The sequence below is a fragment of the Lolium rigidum genome, chromosome 4 (assembly GCF_022539505.1).
Source record: "Lolium rigidum isolate FL_2022 chromosome 4, APGP_CSIRO_Lrig_0.1, whole genome shotgun sequence".
NCBI classification, from domain to species: domain Eukaryota; kingdom Viridiplantae; phylum Streptophyta; class Magnoliopsida; order Poales; family Poaceae; genus Lolium; species Lolium rigidum.
The window spans coordinates 151,521,542-151,537,497 of record NC_061511.1 but is presented as its reverse complement, the minus strand read 5'-3'; the positions used below and the strand labels follow the sequence as shown (position 1 = coordinate 151,537,497).

General features: G+C 42.1%; 1 long non-coding RNA gene across 8 annotated transcripts; it reads right to left on the bottom strand.

The window, feature by feature from the left end:
* Positions 1–8,806: 8,806 nt before the first annotated feature.
* On the bottom strand, positions 8,807–15,643 carry LOC124706026. 8 transcript variants are annotated; one of them, XR_007004227.1, is made up of 10 exons: positions 15,562–15,643; positions 15,250–15,482; positions 14,678–14,837; positions 14,279–14,398; positions 13,231–13,776; positions 12,802–13,090; positions 12,460–12,646; positions 11,030–11,945; positions 10,120–10,230; positions 8,807–9,041 (listed from the first exon to the last, which is right to left on the bottom strand). It is a non-coding gene; the product is annotated as an uncharacterized LOC124706026 (long non-coding RNA). The 8 variants fall into 8 exon arrangements; XR_007004228.1 differs by having other exon boundaries at positions 10,120–11,460; positions 11,757–11,945; XR_007004229.1 differs by having other exon boundaries at positions 10,120–11,945; positions 13,231–13,285; positions 13,592–13,776.
* Between the last annotated feature and the right edge of the window lie 313 nt (positions 15,644–15,956).

The window sequence follows — 15,956 nt, the reverse complement described above, 5'->3', positions numbered from 1 at the left end:
AACAATATGCATACTCAAACCATTCAACTCATGGCAAATCTCCCTTACTTCAGACAAGACGAACATGCATAGCAACTCACATGATATTCAAAAAAGGTGTAACAGTTGATGGCGTCCCCAGAAACATGGTTACCGCTCAACAAGCAACTTATAAGAAATAAGATACATAAGCGACATATTCTTTACCACAATAATTTTTAGGCTACCTTCCCATGAGCTATGTATTGCAAAGACAAGGAATGAAATTTTTAAAGGTAGCACGCAAGCAATTTACTTGGAATGGCAGAAAAATACCACATAGTAGGTAGTTATGGTGGACACAAATGGCATAAGTTTTGGCTCAAGGTTTTGGATGCACGAGAAGCATTCCCTCTCGGTACAAGGCTTTGGCTAGCAAGGTTGTTTGAAGCAAACACAAGTATGAACCGATACAGACAAAGCTTACATAAGAACATATTGCAAGCATTATAAGACTCTACACTGTCTTCCTTGTTGTTCAAACACTTTTACCAGAAAATATCTAGACTTTAGAGAGACCAATCATGCAAACCAAATTTCAACAAGCTCTACGGTAGTTCTCCACTAATAGGTTCAACTACATGATGCAAGAGTTTAAACATGATCTACTTGAGAACTCAAAACAATTGCCGAGTATCAAATTATTCAAGAAAATATACCAATTACCACATGAAGCATTTTCTGTTTCCAACCAAATAGCAATAAACGAAGCGGCTTTCAACCTTCGCCATGAACATTAAAAGTAAAACTAAGAACACCAGTGTTCATTATGAAAAAGCGGAGCGTGTCTTTCTCCCACACAAGGATTGCTAGGATCCGAATTTATTCAAACATAAACAACAATAAAAACATACAGACACTCCAAGTAAAGCACATAGATGTGACGGAATAAAAATATAGTTTCACTAGAGGTGACCTGATAAGTTGTTGATGAAGAAGGGGATGCCTTGGGCATCCCCAAGCTTAGATGCTTGAGTCTTCTTGAAATATGCAGGGATGAACCACGGGGGCATCCCCAAGCTTAGATTTTTCACTCTTCTTGATCATATTATATCATCCTCCTCTCTTGATCCTTGAAAACTTCCTCCACGCCAAACTCAAAACAATCTCATTAGAGGGTTAGTGCATAATCAAAAGTTCACATGTTCAGCAAGGACACAATCATTCCCAACACTTCTGGACATTACCCAAGGCTACTGAAATTTAATGGAGCAAAGAAACCCACTCAAACACAGTAAAAGAGGTAATCTGAGGATTACTCATGAATTTTTACAGAATTTTTAGATTCTCCTACAGAGAGAACAGCTCAAATTCGTGACAGCTAAAAATCGGTTTCTGCTCAGAAATCCAAATCTAGTATCAACCTTCTATCAAATACTTTACTTGGCACAACAATGCAATAAAATAAAGATAAGGAGAGGTTGCTACAGTAGTAACAACTTCCAAGGCACAACAAAATAGTAGCAAAATAAAAACATGGGTTATCTCCCAAGAAATGCTTTCTTTATAGCCATTAAGATGGGCTCGGTAATTTTAATGATGCTCATAAGGATGAGAGTTGAGGCAAAGAGAGCATCAAAAAGCAAGTATGAAACAAATTTAAGCCTAACCCGCTTCCTATGCATAGGAATCTTGTACACAAATAAATTCATGAAGAACAAAGTGACAAGCATAGGAAGATAAAACACGAGTAACTTCAAAATTTTCAGCATGTAGAGAGGTGTTTTAGTACCATGAAAATTTCTACAACCATATTTTCCTCTCTCATAATAATTTCCAATAGCATCATGAACAAACTCAACAGTATAACTATCACATAAATCATTCTTATTCACATGCATAAAAGTATCATTACTCTCCACATAAGCATAATCAATTTTATTAGTAATAGTGGGAGTAAAACTATCACAACCATCATTGTAATCATCATAAATTGCAGGCATGGTATAATTATAATAAACTTTATCCTCCATAGTAGGTGGCACCAAAATACCACTATCATTATAATCATCATAAATGGGAGGCAAAGTATCATCAAAGAAAATTTTCTCCTCAAAACTTGGGGGACTAAAAATATCACAACCAGCTTCCTCAAGCTTAAATTCTTCCATAGCATTAGCAATAATAGTGTTCAAAGAGTTCATGCTAATAACATTGCTACAACTATTTTGCAAACAAAGTTCCATGGGTTTTTTAATTCTCTCTTCAAACACATCATGTCCTAATTCAATATAAAGTTCATAAAGATCTCTAATTTTTTTGTTGTTTTCCATTAAGCCTAACTAGTGAAAATAAAAACAAGAAACAAAAAGATGCAATTGCAGGATCTAAAGGAAATAGCTTCGAGCACTCACACACCGGCAACAATGCTAGGAAATAGCTTAGTAGTCGGAGGATGTGAATACCTTTTACCTTACCTCCCCAGCAACGGCGCCAGAAAATAGCTTGATGTCTACGCACGCTTCTATTCCTGTAGACAGTGTTGGGCCTCCAAGAGCGAGAGGTTTGTAGAACAGCGACAAGTTTCCCTTAAGTGAATCACCCAAGGTTTATCGAACTTAGGGAGGCGAGAGGTCAAAGATATCCCTCTCAAGCAACCACTGCAATTAAGATACAAGAAGTCTCTTGTGTCCCCAACACACCTAATACACTTGTCAGATGTATAGGTGCACTAGTTCGGCGAAGAGATTGTGAAATACAAGTAATATGGATGATTATAAATAGTAATTGCAATCTGAAATAAAAATGGCAGCAAGCGAACATGTAGCAGAACTTGTTGGAAACGGTGTTTCAATGCTTAGAAACAAGGCCTAGGGATCATACTTTCACTAGTGGACACTCTCAACAATGATCACATAACAATTAGATAACTTCTCCTCACTTGTGCTACTCTGAATTACTCTCCTATTGGAATCACTAATCATCACCTAGTGGCTACGAAAGCTCCACTCAAAGTTCATCAAGTACTTGACAAACACCACTCATAGGGATATCCTCATCAAATCATAATCCAAGATAATACCGTTGCAATTTAGACCGAGTACTAACATAGCATACACACTGTCAACAATAGCTATGAAAGGGGGAATAGATTACATCAAAACTATCATAGTAATAGGTAACTTCATAATCCACAAGAGATTACAATCATAACCTACGCCAAGTACTACATGATTCACACGTTGTCCACTTTACATCATGGAGGAGGAATAGACTACTTTAATAACATCACTAGAGTAGCACATAGATTAATAGTGATACAAAGCTCATGATCACACCATGGGAGAGAGAGATGAACCACATAGCTACCGGTAGAGCCCTCAACCTCGGGGGAGAACTACTCCCTCCTCATCATGGGAGACAGCAACAGCGATGAACATGGCGATGGAGTCGATGGAGATGGCTTCCGGGGGGCACTTCCCCGTCCCGGCGGCGTGCCGGAACAGAGACTTCTGTCCCCCGAACTTGGCTTTGCGATGGCGGCGGCTACGTAACTTTTCGTGGAATATGACTGATCGTCTTAGGGTTTTCGCATCTGGGAGAATATATAGGCGGAAGGGCGGCCTCGGAGGAGTCACGAGGGGCCCACCCCACATGGCGGCGCGGCCAGGGGTGGGGCCGCGCCCCCCTATGGTGTGGGAGCCCCTTGGCCCCCCTCTGGCCCTTCTCTGGCTCTCTGGGTCCGTCTCGGCAAAATATTGACTTCTGTCTTCGTGGGGTCCAATTCCGAGAATATTTCATGTGTAGAATTTCTGAAACCAAAAACAGCAGAAAACAGGAACTGGCGCTTCGGCATCTTGCTAATAGGTTAGTCCCGGAAAATGCATAAAATGATATAAAGTATGAATAAAACATGTAGGTATTATCATAAAACTAGCATGGAACATAAGAAATTATAGATACATTTGAGACGTATCAGTATGTCGGGATCCAACAACGACATCAACGTCTTGCAGTGCTCGCCGATATTCTCCAAGCTTGTTGAGGGTCATGCTCCCCCGGTTAACTTTGTGATCAATGGTCGGCAATACAACAAGGGATACTATCTTGCAGACGGTATCTATCCAAAGTGGGCAACATTTGTGAAGACTATCTCAGGCGCCGTCCTCCCGAAGGAGGTGGAGTTTGTCAAGGAACAAGAAGGTTGCCGAAAGGACGTCGAGCGTGCATTTGGTGTCCTCCAGCAGAGATTTGTTGTAGTATGGTTCCCCGCTTTGATTTGGTCTAAAGATCAGATGTGGGAGGTGATGAACTGTTGTGTGTGCTTACACAACATGATTATCGAGAATGAGCGGAAGTATCTGGTTCCTCTGAGCGAACAAGCTGCACCATATGACAGAGAGGGTCCTCTTGCACAGCCTAACCACAAGATGCCGGCATCGTGGACTGCGTTCATCGCTATGCGTCAGGAGATTCGAGACTCCACAATGCATCAACAGTTGCAGGATGATCTGGTGGAGTAGATATGGATGCTTCGAGCAACACCAACTAGTTTCCATTTGATTTGTTCGAAAACTTGTCTTGTTTTGTTAAACTGTAACGTTTATTTGTAAAAATAAACCAAATATTGGCAAAACTGGTCAAATTCGCCGAATTATGCTGGAAATTTGGCAGCCATGAACGTGTTTTTTCTTAAAAACGCCGAACGCCGGGTGTCTACCGGGGAGACGGCTGAAACTTCGTCGCTCCCCAGACCAAACTTTTGTCCAATGACACTAAATAGCGCCGGATTTCGGCATGGGAAACCCCAACTACTGAAGATGCTCTTATTGTTAGCGGAACCTATTCAGCCTATAGTATGGACACTATCTGGCGCGAATCATAGAGTGGGGTAGTTTTAGGCCTGGCACGTTAGCTAGGCGGAGTTGTTTTTCCTACTTTTTTCCAGTTTCTTCTGGTTTCTTAGCTTTTTTGGTTTTCTACTGGTTTTCTGTTTTTGCTCGCTAGTTTTTTAATAGTTTAGAAAAACCTGTAATTTTTTTGATTTTGATTTTCTTTCATGTTTGAAAATTTTCATATTTGCTCATTTTACAATTTTTTAACGTTGTTATATTTTGAACATTTTTAATCTCAACATTTAAAAAAATAGATTTCAATTTTTGAAATTTGATTAATTTTAAATATAAATACAAAGTAAAAATAGAAATCTTACCTGTTTTTTTTTTGCACAAATAGAAATCTTACCTGTTATTGGGCCGCATTGGTGTGCACCATGAAGCAGCTCCTTCAGGCGGAGTCGAACGGAGGCGCCGTTAAGGCGGAGAATAGGGACTCCTAATGCAATGCAATGGTAGCCTTTACCAAATCCACACGACAAAAGCTACAAATACATCACGCCAAGACATACGGTTTGAGCTCCTGGATTCAGCTCCACTATGGATCCCTAAAGATTCGCAAGAAAAAGTGTGGATCCCTAAAATTATCCTAGATACCGTGAAATTAAATTAGATAGGTTCATTTTTCTTTTATTTTCAGGATTGACGTATTATCTGATGATCTGATAACTAATCTAGAGTTGGTCTTTTTTTGGCCTGAATCTACAGTTTGTTTCGTTGCTCGTGGAGGCCTTTTTGAAAAAATGCTAGTTTGCTTACTTGGGTTGCAAAATCTCCGCTTCACAAGAGTTTTAAAATCAGCTTAAAAGTTGGCATGTGAATTGCGCCCGATTTAGAACCCCCTCCTCCCGGGTCGCCATGCACGGGCGACTCCGGAGGCGCCCCCCACCAAACCCTAGAGCCGCCGCCGGGATCCCGTCCTTCGGCCGGGCCACGCCTGGCCGTCGAAGACGGCGGGTGCGGGCAGGAGCGCCCCGGCGGGTCCCCTGCGTGCGGAGGCGGGACGCCATGGGCGGCGCGGCGGGCGAGTGCGGTCGGCGGCGCGGGGGCTTCGCGGGTTCTGCGACGCACGGCGGGGGTTCGGGAGGAGTGGCGATGCGGCGTCATGGCGGAGGCCGGCGAGGCCTGCAGCGGAGAGTTGGCGGCGGAGCGGAGCAGGGGCGCCGTCACGAGGCTCTGGGCGCGGCCGATGCTGGAGGTGGCGGCGCGGAGAAGCTCGGCCAGGGAGAGCCTCGGCGAGCAGAGGTCCGCCCATCGAGTCCCGCGCGGTCTGCGTCGCCCGGCGGCGGAGAGCGGAGGCTGGAGTGCGGGATCGGTCTGGGCTTCCTGGGCCCAATCTGGGCCTGCTGGGTCGGGGCGAGCTGGACGTGGGTGGGCGCCTAGAGTTGGTGAGGTCCACCGCTGGCAGCGTTGCTCCGGCTGGAGGGGAGTGTGGAGGCTGCGATGCCTGGTTGGGCTGGAGGTGGAGATGGAGGTTGACCGGATCCTCGGCTTTGCGGGGTGTGTCGGAGTGGTCTGTAGTTTTTTGCGACTTCTTCGTTGAGGCGTAGTGGCGGCAGCGGTGCGAGGCTCAAGGGCGCTCTGCCCATGCTCTGGGTTTTCGGAGATGGTCGACGACTCGGACGAAAGTTTTGCCCGGCTTGGGTCGGGCCGGTGGCGATGGCGCCCGTGGGCGTCGTTCCCCTCCTTGGAGGCATCGCCGTGGAGTGTCAACATCTCCCTACCCCGTTGGAGTTTGGTTGTCTTCGGGCGAAAGCCTCGATCCGGTGCGGATCGGCACGATGGCGGCATCGTCGACATCGTGACTCTGTTGGGAGCTTCGTGCGTGAAGACACGATGCAGAGGTCCCTTGCGGCTTTAATCCGGTGGCGCAGCGGTCCACGGCAGTTCTTCAGGGCGCTATGCACGCCATTGCTGGCATGTTCTTCAGCACAACTTCTTGGGTCCGACCAAGACCCGCCATTGATCTCCTTCGGATGGTGCGTCGACAAGGAAGGCTTTTTCGGAGTTGTTCCTCTACGGAGATGCCTGGTGTCGGCCGAGACGTGGCTTGGTTCTTTGCTTAGGACAGATGTTTTGTGTTGTGGTTGTTTGGTCTGTAGTCGGTGTTGCGTGGGGTTACGCTCGTTGATTGTAGCGAGTGGTGTTGTTCTTGTACTCAAACATCTTCCTTCTATAAAGATATGGTACCCCTTTGGCGAACTCTCGAAAAAAAAGTACGCTCGAATTGGATGTTTTCGCTCGTTCCGGCTTCCGTGGGTGTTGCGTGTCACGCCTCTGCACGTGTTGGGAAGCGTGAAAGACACGGTGTTTTTTCTTAACTTCCCACTCTACTCCACCGACCACTTATACCCCACCCACCCACCCCATTCGGCGTTGTTAGCTATGTGAGTTGTATATGATAGTTTTTCTGGTGATAAGATCGCCATGGTCGAAATGTGGAACCACCTCACATATTTGCACATAACCAACCACTTTAGTTTTCCTCTCACACTAAGTTAAACCACATATGCAGATAAGCAAACAACCGGCCAAATTTGCATAAACCTCAACGCGAGCATCCAAGCCAAATGCAAAAACAGGTTCTTTACGTAGCTTTTGTGAGGCCAAACCAGAAAGAAAAATGTGCGAGCAACCAGATCCCTGGTGTATCTCCCAATGTAAATCTGGTGTATAGTGATATACATGGAAATATATCCAACCAAATGTCACCATCTTCTAAGTACTACAAAAGGAAAATCTCTACCCACACACGCAAAATGCTCAACACAAGCATGTTTTATTCACACTAGATTTAGATGTGCGCCTTGGCGCACGATCCCGTGAAATTCGTATCGATGCACACTTTGTATAACACTGCTAAACTTCAGGTGGAATATGATAATCCGTTTCTTCGATTTTAGAAAATAAAGTCAATATGATGATCTTAGGTGAACCGAGGCATAGCCCGGATGGTTGTCAGGTGCCGATACTTGTGCTACCCGTGAGATCTCGAGTTCGAGTGCTAGCGCCCGCTCTCTCATTGTACACACCAATATATCATCTATTGAATTGCTTGGAGGGCTTCTTACCCCTCAAGTCGCATTTTTTATGATCTTAGGATAAAGCACACGAGACACCACCATACACCACCATACACCAAACATATTAGAGTAATTTAAAAAATAAAAAAAACTTTTTGGAAACCAAGGATGATCAAAGTTTTTATTTGTAAAAAAAATGTTTGGAAACGAAATGATTCCCATGGTCCTCGGGCAAAAAAAATTATGACGAATATAAAGTAAATAGTACCTGGTCATGATGCATTTCGAGTTTGTTTTTTTTTACCCAAGATACAATAAAAGTAATTTTGTAGGGATATACTTTGTTTCAAGTATAATACGTGATCATCTTTGATTTCCAAAAAAAATCAATTTTTTAACCTTTTTTATTTTCATTTTTTAATTTTCCAAGTATGGGGTTGCGTGGCACCCAAGAGCCAATCTGAGGTATATTATATTTTGGTAGCAAACAGTCACGAATTTGTTAATGAATTCAGAGATGGCAGGTTTCGACCCTTTCTATGGCACGAGTCTGACGCGGAACAAAAAAATCCCCAGAAGTAAAGCATTTCAGATTGAGAATATTTGGGTCAACATCTACGATTTGAAGACACAGTAAGTAATACTTGGAAAATACTTGTTAAAAGCAACAATCCAACAATTATTCTGAATACTAAATTGAATAATGTAAGAACTACATTGAAAGAATGGAACAAATACTTGTCTCAGCTATCTTTATTTGTTGAAAAATGTTGAATGGTGTTTGCTCAAGTTTATGAATAGAGCTGCATTCCTACAAGCAACAATATCGGAAAAAAAGATGCACAGAGAAATGGAAAGAATATGGAGATGAACATACTAATTGTTTCGATAGTGGCAACATAAAGGCATAGAAGAAATGCTATTGCTTCTATTTCAAGATTGTAACCAAAGATTAGAAGTCACTTATCTACACCAAATGAAATTTGATTACACAATATTCAACTCTATTCCTGGGTTTGAAAATATATCTAGTCCTTTCTCTGAAGAGGAAATTGATAATGTTGTCAAGAAAAGACCTAGTGAGAAAGCTCTAGGTCCTGATGGCTTTAACTGCTGTTTTCCTAAGACTTGTTGGGATATTGTGGCTCCTCAGTTCTATAACTTACTGCAGCAATTTTCAGAAGGAAAAGTTATCTTGGGCAGTATAATTAACTATCTAATAACATTAATCTAAAAAAAAATCTCCTACAGGGGTAAATGATTACAAACCCATATCTCTATTAAACTCATGCCTCAAACTGGAATGGAAATCCATTCTTGATACTGCCATGTTGTATTCATGTATTGAGTTTTAGTGTTTCTAGCTGGTGTCCTACCAGATCAGTTACATTAACCACAACCTGCTGGAGCAGATTTTGTACACCATGAACCCAATTATTTTTACTGCTGCTCTCACACTTGAACTCAGTCAGACCTTGTGTTGTGCTCAAGCCAAAGCAACATGTCTCCCTGGCTCGGGCGACTTTGGGGCTCTCTTTAGACACCATATACCACACCTGTAAGTATTTTCAAGCATCACGTCAGAACGCATGTTTTATTAACTCATAATTTATCATGGCCCCGGTCATGCAAAACCCTTGGCAATACAATAATATCACAATTTAGTCATGGCCAAAGTAGGGAGCTTAGCGGTTTACCATACATTACAATAAAGTGAAAAGATATGATCAAGAAAGAACCGGCCAAACAAAGAGAGCCCTTGGTAATGCAGGGTTGGAAAATCAAATTGGTAAAAGCCTACTTTACTTGCAGTATCACAACTAATCACTCAAAACATAGGGAGAACATATGGGAAAATACATATGGAACAATGAGGTCGACAGTTCAAATATGTTTGTAGAAGCCATTAATTCTATTGCTTCATGTCATGCACAAAATTTCCATATCTTACCATCCTTTCCTACAAAATCTACCGATCAATGATATATTATAAGATGAGTGGGTGATTTGTCAAAAAAAGTTCAGTCCAATCCCAGTGGTCTAAAAACACAAGAGGAAAACTATTAGTATGTTTCCAGGCTATTGTGGTTCGATGTCACAAAAAATATCCTCCAAATACCAGAAGTCTAAATAGTTCTGAAGCCACATGAAAAATTTCACGCAAAAACATCATCTAAGAACAAATTAGTAAACTCAATACGCGAGAACTCAACATCCAGACATCTAAAGATCAGGCTGAATACATGTTTGTCCTGAAACACTATGTCAGTGTATTTTATGGGACCATCATCGGTTCCTCCATAGTGATGCTACAACCAGCCCAGGGTGAGCTCACTCAATGGATTGATCACCATCTGATCATGAAAAGAAATTAGAGCTACGTCAATTTCCTATCCGCTTGTTTTATCCATGACTATCAATAAGTGACAGGGCAGACCCTGACCTCCGCAGGTGAAAAATATGGTCTATCGTGTGATCTCTGGGTCTGCTGGTCTGACTTTGGTAGATACCATGTGTAAGACATGGGTGTTGATCTCTTCAGTCAAATCATTTGTAGGTGCCAAAATATATACATAGAATTTTGATAGTTGGCAAAATCTATATAAACCAAAGAGATAATGGCCGAAATTGGATCACCCTTAATGTGAACCAAGAGAGCATCCAGAATATCTATACAAGTAGGAATCACCAGCTTTCCCTCACGGAGATCAAGAACAGACTTGCTGAACATGACATATCTCCATATTACAACTGTATCCCTACTCAATTTTTCTCTCAAACATACCTCATTGCTTTCTTTCCGGTCTATAGGCATAAGTACATCAGAATACAAATAGACAATTACAGTAACAAACAACAACATACAAGTCCTAAAGTAGGAGCATTTTATTTTTCATAAACAAAAAATGACTGGACCTGGACCTTAACCTGGTATATATACTAAGCAACCATAAAGGGATTCACTATTTTTTCAATGCATAAATAGCTACAACCGAGTTTTACAGTTTTACACTTATCAGTAGACTGATTGGCCATACCCTTACATAGCAGCACAAGCTGCACGAAATTGAATGCTGACTGTGGCTAAACCAGGAGCATATCACTAAGTAGAAGTACAGATAATATAAATACGACAGTGCCTAAACCGCTTACATCGTGTTTGCAAGTGGAGCATCCCTTAACATCGTGGAAGCAACTACCAATAGGAAGTATAGGTTATGTACGCATGACACTGTCGAAACTGAACATTGTCTAAGAGGATCACATTGTACTTGAAAGCGGTGCAGCTTCTAATATGAGTAAATGCATGCAATAGTCATAAGAAGGATGGATAGGTTGCTTAAACATGGTCATTGCTCCTACACTAAAATTTAGATAATCAGCCCTGACCACGCGTATATTGATGGAAATATTCGGACTAAATAATATGCACAAAGAGTCACTTCACTTTCACAAACTCAACCGAGTTCTGCACAATAAGATCCATGCCTTTTAATTTGGTTATGCTCCGTTGAAAGTTAAAGAGTCTCCTGGTCCTAGGTCCATCTTTGGCAACCTCCCTATCTCCCACTGGCTCTATATACCTGCAGTTTACGAAAGGTCATACTGGCCTAGCTCGCTACTAATAAATCTACAATCAAAATTGTTTTGTGTGAAATAACAGTGTAGATATAAGCATTCATTCTCTGTGCTGAATATGGTAGGCTAAGGAAACGACAGAAAACTGCCTGATATACTCAAAATCGCAATATATCCCTATCTGAGAATTTGCAAACAGTAAGTTCAAAGAAAATATCTTTCAGCATGCACTTGTAAAGCATATTTCATTGTGAAACACATTGATTTCTTCTAATGTGTATGCCAATTAAAATTCATTTACCTACTGCAGCATTGGTGAACACATACACACAAGTTGCAATAGTACACTTCAATCAGCTCGACTATTGAATATATCCAAAAATCCCGATAATGTGGGCACCATAGTGAAGCCATCTGAGACATGCTCCTGCAAGTCCAAATCAACAGGTCTCTCCTCGGCTTGGTTACCTTGCTCGTCTAGTCAGCGAATCTATAAATACAGAACACAATGTAAACCTTAGAAATGAATTCAGAAAGATAGTAAGAAGTTGAGATGTAAGTTGGTTCAGAACTTGAGCAATTACATTCAGCATATTTTCAAAATAAGAAAAGAAGAATATCATACACAACCGAAATAACTAAAATTAACATGGGATTGAATCTGTAAGAGCAAATTTAACTTGCACAAATATGAGAAAAGGTAGAAAATGAAAGAAAAACCATTTTCATACGCCTTTCTTATTTACATCAACAATAAGAGGCTGATAATCTGGTGCATAATGTCTCTAAGCAATGTAAACAAATCCCAAATTCTCAATAGTTTCTATGAAAGCCCATGCACAAAATAAAGTAATCCCTCTGTTCTAAGAAATCCCGTGCACAAAATAAATCAGCGAAAACAAATTCGGAATGGAGGGAGTACTAAGCACTTTACAGAAGTTCAATAATTATTATACTTCACATGCACATTCAAATTTCAATGATGGCAATGTGCAAAATCATACCAAAATTTATTCTTGGGTTGAAGAGAACATCACGGTTTAAAGTATGCTCATCGAGGAATTCTTCAATAATATGAGATGCATGAATATCTCTCATATTTGTACAGTACTCAGGAGTAAATAATCAAAATCACTCGTACTGCACTATACTAATACTCATCAGGTGTACCACCTCCGATGACACATCAATCTACAAAAAACAACCATTAGATCAGTCAAGTTTGTGCAGCTACCCAATCAACATGTATTTCAAGTATGTGTAATGTATGAGAATCTACTAATTGATTACAGAAAAATAAACCAATCCACAATGGTTAGAGATAGAAAAACTGAAGAGCAAATCACCTTGGAAACAAGGCCATCCAGCCTGTGCCTGAGCCGCATCACCAAGCCCAGTGTTGATGCACACATTGTGAATTTTATAAGCAAAGTAAACAAATATAACAAAGCAGCACCTTTGAAAATTGTCAATATCACGGTCATGCCAACCCTTTTGCACAACAACAACATCAACATCAAAGCCTTTTTCCCAATCCTTTTGCATATGTAACTAAAAAAGAACCAGGACCCAACATGATGTATTAATTTTGCATCTCCGGCAGCCTTTTTCTTCGTTCCATTCCGCTATGTCCTCCTGCCGGTAACCATAGCCATGTGGTGAAATGTAGAAAAACAAGAAATCAACCAGCTGTTGATCATCTAAAACAAGGACAACCAGAATTGCAGAGCCAAAGGAGAATGGGACAGCGTGGCCCTAATTAGCACAACCCTCACCTTGTTTTTGACCTTGCTGCAGCCTTGTCGACTCATATAACTATCCCCCAAGATCCTACATAGATCATAAATAATTATAGAAAGCTCATAAATTATTCTAATAACAAATTGCAATAGAGGAAAAAACATATAGGTAGGAGGAGCTCATATGGAGTTTGGACTTGCACTTGGCAGAATCAACTAACAACACAAAGGCAAACCAAAAATCAGTTGCTGCACATAAATTATATGTACATTGGACTAATAGTTGGTGAAACCAACTAACAACACAAAGGCAAAGAAAAAACCTCCAAACGCTTAATAAGTCCCCTACTGTAAATTCATAGTCTTACCAAAAAGTCCTTAGAACGAAAGAAGTTACCATGTCTTTGTCTTTGCTTATGCACCACAGTACTTGAAGGCAACAAAGCAAACTATCAAATACCGGCACTCCATCATGTTGCCACCACTATATCCAGCCCACAAGGACTTGTGATGACAACGTAGTCCATTTTGGTTAGGCGATATGGCAAGACAGAATAGATAGAGCAAGCTATTAGTTGTGCCCTGTAAATTGTGTACCATGCAGCAATTAAATCATAAGATACTTCTTGTTGCTCTAATTGTGAGGGGTACATGTGAGATGCGGTTAAAAAACTAAAGCAAGACTATTGAAGGAATGCTTTGTTGCATGATGCTAATCAGTCAGTAAAATGACATTAGTAGCGAGTAATAAACATGAGTTCATCTTGCTAATTATCTAATAAACATCAGATCCTTTCTTGAAATAAAATCAAGACAAATATCAGCTCTGTCCAAAGAACAAAATTCCAGAAAATACTCAAGTAGCTTGAACAAAAATTTACTAAAGTTATTATGTGTCCAAGTACCGCAGTATATAATACCAGGAACAAATATGTGCACAAGTACTGCAATTAACCTTCCTGTGTCCACACCCAGGTTCACTCCTAGGTTCTTATAAAACTAAAAGTTATGCTTATCGTATCTTGTAAAACTGAAAGTAACATTGGTGCAGCTGATAAGAAAGCTCAAGGGGCGGTGCGCGTACCTGTAGAAGCGCACATAGGTGAAGCTACAGGGACAGTGGGCCCCCGATCGACCGTGGTGAGCGCCCTCTGCCCAGTATCTGAACATTGAACGCGAATGTGCATGAGGTCAACCATAGTTCCTGCAGCATAGTAGAGAGAAATCAAACTCAGTAGGGCATATGGAAATTGACAATAATTTGCAACTTGGCAAATCATGAGGTCAACCATAGTTCTGGCATGTGCTGTCAAGCAGAGACAAGCCTCTGTACTTGGTGATTTCTGGACAATCCATCAATGCCACACCAACATCAAATCACCAAAATAACACAAACTGAATATACTCCACGGTGTTTTTCTATTCATAATTTGTCTCGCTAAATACACAAACTTGTATGCTACTGAAAGATGAGACCTCTCACCTCAGCTGTGCGACTTCGGAGTGACATCCACAACAGCGAAGTCCATCCACGGAGAGGTAAACATCATGTATTCGAGATAGATCAAGAACTTCTTTTTGATGATGGCAGTGGCTAGTCAACGAACGAAGTGTTTGTTTGACTACACCGAATCTGTAAAAGTCTGACGGATGGAGACGGGTGTTAATTACGGTTGGCTAGTGTCGACTAAATGTCAATTCATCTTAGTTAATGAACATGCAGCACATGTCAGTTTCTGAGCCTACTGAAGAATAAGAAAAATCATCTAATAGTTTGGAGTACTTGTGGTCTAACTAACTTTGGCCAAGATAATATCCTAATTGCAGCAGATATGTTTATGATGACAATTCTAGTTCAAAGATAAATCGCACAGACCAAATAAGGATTGAGAAATTTTGAGGAATGTGAACTAACAACAGCAATAAATGATGCAAAGTCCTCTCCGGGTGGGGGATTTGAAACAACAACAATAGACAAGGCAAAGTCTTTGCTTTTTAGCACCTCAAACCGAAGTTAAAATATGCAGCAAAGGAGAGGATGTACGAGAGTAGTACCAGGCTCACCCCTCCTCTTCCCTGTTCATCTCTCTGTGTGTGTGCGTACTTGCCTCTGAGTATGACGTAGGGGTGAGACCCATGAAAAGGCATGGGCAGAGGATGCAGGAGAGGAGGCTCACTTAAGGGTCACCCTTTTCTAGGGTTTGGTGGCGGCTCAGCTGAGGGCGATGACGGCGGCTCGTGCTGGCTGAGGACGATGACGACGGCCCCTTCGATCTATGGTTAGGGAGCTGCAGGGGAGAGACAACTTAGGGAGAAATCACAGAGGGCAGAGAGAGGAAAGAGTGCCAAGAAGGAGGAAGGGCCTACCTGCGCTGCTGCCTCCGAGGTGTGCCTCCGGCCGAGCCGGAGGTCTGGATCCCAGCCTCCTTTGCTGGGGACGACAGGGAGGGCGGCGGAGGACGGCGGCGCTGCTCCCGCATGCTCGTGTCGCGGCGGCGGACGGAGGCGGACGGAGGCGCTGCTCCCGTATGCTCTCGTGCCTGCCTTCTTCTCCCCTTCCCAGCGAAACATGGAGCAGTTGAGCAGCGAATCCTCGCCAGCGGCCGCACGTGGAGAGGAACAGGGATGGTCTAGAGCGGCCATGGGAAGGATCGAAGGAGACACGGGGCTGGGTAGTGATTGGATAGGATTTCCTTGTGGCCGGAGCTTTTGTCTCGCGAGGAGGCGATTGGGGAGAGTGAATTGAGCAAGGGGATTGGGGG